Source organism: Rhinolophus ferrumequinum, chromosome 9 (genome assembly GCF_004115265.2).
Source record: "Rhinolophus ferrumequinum isolate MPI-CBG mRhiFer1 chromosome 9, mRhiFer1_v1.p, whole genome shotgun sequence".
NCBI classification, from domain to species: domain Eukaryota; kingdom Metazoa; phylum Chordata; class Mammalia; order Chiroptera; family Rhinolophidae; genus Rhinolophus; species Rhinolophus ferrumequinum.
The window spans coordinates 69,422,314-69,429,203 of record NC_046292.1 but is presented as its reverse complement, the minus strand read 5'-3'; the positions used below and the strand labels follow the sequence as shown (position 1 = coordinate 69,429,203).

At 43.3% G+C, this 6,890-nt stretch overlaps 1 protein-coding gene across 1 annotated transcript in view; it reads left to right on the top strand.

Annotated features, from left to right (window-relative positions):
• Positions 1 to 1,671: 1,671 nt before the first annotated feature.
• Positions 1,672 to 6,890, top strand: part of TGFBR3 (transforming growth factor beta receptor 3) — a 185,331-nt gene continuing 180,112 nt past the window's right edge. The window contains exon 1 of the mRNA XM_033114407.1: positions 1,672 to 1,999. The gene's annotated coding sequence lies outside the window, so the exon portion shown is untranslated. The remainder of the gene's footprint in view (positions 2,000 to 6,890) is intronic.

The window sequence follows — 6,890 nt, the reverse complement described above, 5'->3', positions numbered from 1 at the left end:
ACTGTTGAGAACCTGGCTCCATTGTGAACAGTCACTTCATCACTCTTTGAAGACAAGACACTCCTAAGTTATCGAGGATTTGGTTTTTCTCTCTTCTTCTACTATGCCATTTTATTTAGAAATTAGAAAGCCTGACTTAACATGATTGATACATTCAAATGTAGGATTAAATATTCACACCCAGTTCAAGTGTGCATGTCTGCACTTGAAACTAAAACTTGACAATTTGAGGCATGAATACTATGTAATTCGAGTCTATGAGAAAGCTAACACCTTATATCTAGAGAGATATCAAAGCTGAAGCTAACTCCACCTAGACTGTTTGTTCCTTCAGGGTACTAAGCCTATGTGTATCTCCAAGGCCTAGCTCAAGCCTCTCCCACAGTAGATGAGCAACAAATATCAGTAAGGAATGAATAGTTCTTTGAGGTGGCCTTCGCAGTAAATCCAGGTGATCAATGATGATTTGATCTTTGTGAAAGTTCCTTCAATTGGGTGGATTCTTTATGTGTAGGTACAAAACAAAAGCATGAGAAATACTTCCTCTTTTCTCAAAGTAAGGAAATCCAATAGCTTTCCAAATAATAAGCAATAAGAAACCTCCCAATTCCACTTGCCGACTTATTAAAGGCCTAAGGCCCTAACACTTTAGACCTGAAAGACATCTCCTAGTTCAAGCTTCTCATTTTTACACAGGACAAAAGAGATATGGAGAGCTTAAACCATTTGTCAAAGGTCCCACAGCTAGTCTAAGGGCAGAGTCAGGAATGGAAGTCCAGTTTCTGACACCTGTCAGCCAATGGTCATTTTACAGCCTCTTGGTAAAAGTGTCCTGTGATTTAAGTGTTATCTTTTAATAGAAAAACGGGGTGTAAACAGGAGTATCAAAGTGGTGTTCTCACTAGTGCTTTCATCAACTCTTGTAGGGTACGGTTCACAGGCACAGGTATGCAGGAAGTTGTACCGCCACCGACAGGTTGATTTATATTGAGCCAACCTTAGGGCAGCGCCAGTTATGCTGACCTAGCTCCTTTATTTGTATTAATTTATTTAGCTAGCGAGCAGGCGATCAGCTGGGTAATGCACTCTCATCTGTTAGGGAGGAGGAGGCGAGACCCGGCTGGCGGTCACCATCAGAGCGCATCTTGAGATAACAAGCAGGACTGGAGATGGGAAAAACAAACAGCGACAGAATGAACGTGTGCAGGGGGTTTGTGCTAGGGAGTGGTCAAAGGGTGTGATCAGATTACTGGAGGTTTTAGAATTTTTATATCGAGACGGAGGGAACCAAATAAAAACTCAACTCCTGAGAGCCCTGGAAAGTCTGAAGGACCTATTTGAGGGAGCGAATATCTACAGCGTGCACCCGCGTACTCAGGACCCCACCGTAACCTTTCTCCAGGACTGGGACCCCCCCCACCCACTGCCCCAACCTGGGCATGCAGCAGCCCGGCTGTGCCCCGTTCTCCTTTCCTACTCTCCCTCCCTCCTCGGTCCGAAGGGAAACGCAGGCTCAAGCAGTGCTCGGGGCTCATCCATCAGTCCCGGAGGAAAAAGGGGAGGAGAGAGAAGGCGGGTGACGGGAGGAGGAGTTTCTCCACGGCCCGAAGCCCTTGGTGGGGCGGGCGGAGGAGGAGCGCCCTTCCCCCCGCGCGCTGATTGCTGTGGCGTCCTGCCTGTCCCCGCCCGCGTGTGTGTGAGGGCGAGCGAGTGCGCTGGGTCGGCCCGATGGGGGTAATCGAGGGTTTCGGGGACGCTGAGCGGCGCTTTCCTCTTCCCAGTGAGTGAGTGAGGGGAATCGGCGGCTCTAGTGCCAGGCCACTTTCCCTGCGTGATTCCCAGAGCTCCCTGCAGGAGGTGAAAGTCCCCGGCGGGTCCGGGTGGCGTAGTTGCGCCGTAGCGCAGCAGCTACCGGAGCTCGCTGCCGCCGAGCGTTGGGCGGAGAAACTTTCCTCCAACTTGCAACGGGTGGATCTCCGCTTGACACACCGCCCCCGAGGTACGTGCCGCCCGGCCCCGCGACACTGCAGCCCTTGCCGGGACGCCCCTGGGTGCGCCGCTAACCCAGCACCGGTCCCGCCGCAGGCTCTGCAGGCTGCGCGGTTCCTGTTGGAGCTTCGCGCGGCTCCGTGGCTGCTTCATGGCCGGGGTCGATCCGACTGCCTGGATCCCCAGGCTTGGGAGGGCGGCCTTAGTCGGGCGCCGCGGATTCGGGACCCGTGGCTGGTGGTGCGTTGGGAGCGGCCGCCCGGGGTGGGCAGCGCTTGGGGCGATGCGCTGCAATGGGGGAAGATTTCTCCTCTACGCCCGCACTCACTCTTTGCGGTTTCTTCTGACTCCCACGGGGGTGCGCCGGCCACTTCCAACTAGGCGCGTGATAGCGTTGTTGGGAAAGGTTTGATGTGGGTTTGCACTCAGTTGCCAGTGCAGAGCCTGCGGCCCCGGGACTCGCGCTCGGACAGGAGCTGCGCTCTGCTCGGGCCGCGCCCTCAGGGTGCTCGCTCTATGGGCGGTGCGGAGCGCTGCAGCCCGGAGCCCCCGCGGAGAACGCGTCCCCCGGTAACTTAAGAGCCCTACCCAGTTTATTTGGAAGGTTTCTCTTATTCATTTGGTTAGAACAAGCTTGTAAATCTGTGTTGCTAGGAAAATCTGCTTGCTTGTTCTTATTAGGGCATTTGCCCCACTTTCCAGTATCACGTAGTGTAGGGAACTGGCTTGTCAAGCCTGAATTACCTTGGCAGAATACAACTTAGGTGTACAAAAAAAAGCTAGAAGAAAATCGCTCCATTTCTTTAGCTGTGAAATGGGAATAATAATAGTACTTGCCTCATAGGGTTGTTGTGTTAGTGCAGCTTTTCCTGAGCCCAGAGGTGACAGGAGACAAGCGAAGAGGGTAGAGGATGGTAGGAATGACAGTCTGAGATGGGGAAATCAAGCGTTTTCTAACTCCACCTCCATTCCAAGAAAAGTAAGCGAGGGGTTTGGGAGGACAGAAGTCTTCTACAAGTAGCAAAGCATATACCAAGACTTTTTAATTTTCCTGAAATGGTACTTAGGCTGCAAACAATTACTTCAGTGTGAAATTAGCAATTTCTTTTGGATCATAGTCCTAGCTAACGTGTATTGAGCCCAAACCGTGGGCCAGACAGTCTCCTAAATGCCTTACGGACACAATTGCTCTCAATCCTCATACTAGCTATGTGGTAAAACCACCATGAATAGCCCGATTTTACAGATAAGACACTAGGTTAGTGACTTGCTCAAGCCCCTACATAACTTTCTGTTGTGACTCCAGAGTTAGCTTAGTCACTGAGCAGAGAGCAACAAGTGCAGTTAGATTTGTGTGCAGCCAGTCTAGGCGTCTTCACCCCTTGTTCAGCTTCCCATTTGAGTTCAGCACATCACTTAAAACACAAATAAAGTATCTGTGATTAATTTAGGTGATATACTTATGGTGGTTCCAAATCCCAGCTCCTTGGAAACTGGCTCCAAGTAATTATATATAGAACTCTGAATTGTATTAATTAATATGGATCTTTATTCTTAATTTCTTTCATTAATTCTCCAGACATTGTTGGTCAGCGTTACTTGGTTTCCTTAGGAAACAGCTTGGGGTTGGCACAAGAGGCAGGGAAATAATTCTTACCCCCTTAAGGGCTATTAAAATGAAATCGACTTCATGCCATTGTGTCAGTTAAAGGATGTAGCTCTGTTTCTTGGTGTTCTCTGCTTTTGGCTTTCATTCTGCATTGTTGAGTGTGTCAAGGCTTCAGCATATTTTTTGCCCTTCAGTTTGTCATTTGTCAACTTTAATTTTTCCTGTTTTGATGGAATCTGACCATTACATGGCAACTTTGCTTAACAACTGTTGATCCAGCTCATGTTTTTAAATGTAAAAGTCACCAACTTACTTTTGAACCCCAGCACTTCAAAGGCAACCCCTGGGGAATTCATTGTTATTTTGAATATTAGCCAACAGGGGGAGCATTGATGTCTATTAGGCTCATAAGCCAGTTTTTAGGGTATTAAACTTATACTTCAGAAGTGGAGAAAGTTGTGACTTTAGCAAAATAACCAAGTTGATTTCTGAGTTTACAATGGAGAACTGGGTTTAATTTTAACTGATGACAATGAGAATGACCTTGAGGAGAGGGCCTGTATGTTGCATATATGTCAAGAACTGTTATATATTAAACACACACATGTAGTTTTTTTCCATTTGTTTTCCTTAAGAGGTGTATGTAAAGTAGTTTTGTGTACTTTGAATAATATTTCAAGTTATTCAGGAGAGAGCCATTGTGAATCTTTTTGTAATGATCCTCATTTATCTTTTGTAGAAAACTGCATATAGTAAATTTATTCTCAGGGAGGTTGGTGAGTTCACAATCCTGTCATAATCACTTTTCATTAACATCTTACAAGTGCAAGAAATAAGGGATTGTTATCCTGAGTAACAGCATTTCTATTACTGTGCATTCCTCAGAGGATTATATTTTAGTATAGTAATAGTTCAGAAGTATCCTACTTATCTAGTTAAGGTGTGATGTGTCTATAGACACTCTGCTTGTAAATATAATATAAATGATATTTAAGAATGAACATATTTGGAAAAACAAACTGACTTTTACAAAAGGTTTTCAATCTTAGTCTGCAGTTTCGTAGGCCAGTTTCCTTTCTTGTTTCTGTGTATCAGGTAGTATTGACTTAACTTTATTTCATTTGTCAAAGTTAGGGTCAAATTTAGTCCCTTGTTTCTAAAGCACAATATTACACTTACACTTTAGAATAGTAGTCTAGTTAGGGTCTAATTTAGTCTTCCGTGCTGGCATCTCGTTTATTCATTCGGCAAACATCTATCAAACCCTAACTCCCTAATAGGCTTATGGTTCCTGGTCTTGGAGTTCAGCAAATTAGTTGTCCTCTTTTAATCCTCTGATAGCAGGGGGCCAAGATGTCTTAAGACTTCCTAAGGCTTTGTCATGGAAAGGCTTTATAGATTGACAGAATTGGTTTGCTTAAAGGCAAGTATTGTCCCATTCTTTTTAAGGCTCAAAGGAATTAATCTTTCCCTTTTGTAGGCAAACTTGGTTGTATCTTGTAAAAATCATGTGTCTGCTGGCTTTGCAGGGAGCAGAATCTGGGCCTAAGCGCCCAGGGCCAAAGGACTCTAATGTCCCTTTTGTACTAAGAAGGTGATCATTACTGACATCTTTAGTACCTAAGTGATGACCAATTTCCTGGGATCATAAATCTGTGAAAAGTTCTGACTTTACATTTCAAGCTTAGCAGACAGAACAGTTAGAATTTAGAGGATGACTGGTAAGTATTAACATTGCTGTAATATTTTTCCTGGATGAATTTGCTCTGTGGTCATTTTGAATTACCCTCGTTCTTGATAATCCACTTTGAAAATGTGTGTGTGCATGTGTGGTTTTTATGCCCTTGCTTTCATTACTATTGGGCAAAAACTAATTATAATTGTCAGGTTTGTTAATTAATGAGGCCAGTCTTCAATTTTTTCCCTTCTTAACAGTTTAAAAAATGACGTTATCGCTGTTTGTCTGCTGGAGCATTTTCTTTATATTTTAAAACTCTTTTTGACATTTTAAAACTTAAAAAACTTTAACTACTTTTTGATATTTGCGTTACTCAAGTTAGGTAAGTGTTTTTAGGGATCTTTAAAAGTAATCTTGAATTGCCTCTAGGAACATGGACAGTTAGTTAGGAATGAAAAAGAGTGAATTTAGGTTATATGAAAAGCTAGCCTTTCACAAATTATAGTTAGCCTTTAATAATTTCAGTGAGGGCTGAAATTATTAAAGGCTAGCTATAATTTGTGAAAGGCTAGTTTGTGGGTTTCAAAGTATTACTGCAACGCCATCCAATGGCAGTATTTCTCTGGTTCCACATCTTCAGAGTAACACTTGGAATGTAGCATTTCATAAAACATAAGCTATTGCTAGTTTGTTCAGATTCTAGTCAAGCTGAAATAAATCAACATATCTTAAAAGGGCCTTATAAAAAGGATCTGGGTCCATTTCTTAGGCTCTGTCCACTTATACATTTTCTTGTTTTGTATCTTTTGAAATAGCACACTTATTTGCTAACTGATGTTGAGCTTTATTTTCTCTGTTTGCAAAGTCCTTGCGCAGATTTAGCACAGATTTCCGAGCATTCTTCCTTCTCTTAGAGAAAGAGTAATGATTTTTATCTCTTAACCAAGATTAAGCAATATTAAGTGTTTGAAGCAACATTCATAAAAATTTAGTGTGGGGCCACTCTTATTTGGACCTTGTTCTACATTTTTCATTCTTCACTTTTCCAAGCCAAACATCAAGACGTATAGGCTAACAACTATGGGTATATCTGTAAGGGATGGAGACCATATTTAAAATTGAGATTGTCCGTTAAGGTCTGAAACATGGGCCCCAGAACCATGCCCGGGTATCTTCTGCTTAAGATAGATAATCATCTGGTGTTTGTGATGAAAGCTTCTTCAAGTTTGGGAAGAAGATTAAGTGATAGCACAGCCTAGCAAAATTTATTTTTAGGATTTAATGTTAAATTGTTGCCACAATAATAATTTAGAATTAAGTCTCAAATGTTAGCTTCAGCTTCACTTTAAGAAAAATGATGATAATACAGAAACATATACTCTCCCTACCTCTTGGACACTGGACTGGGGGGCAGGCGAGGAGGGAAAAGAGGACTTCAGAGTTGGGTGCTGTTTGCAGAAGGAAGAAGCACCTGCTTGTCTGTCCTTCCAAGTTCATAATTCATTTTCCTGCTACGTGCTGAAGGTCAGGTTTTTGTGTGAAATTGCAGATGGACCATTTGTTAAAACACATTTGAGTTGATTAGTCCTTGAAAAAAAAAATGATCTTTAGAAA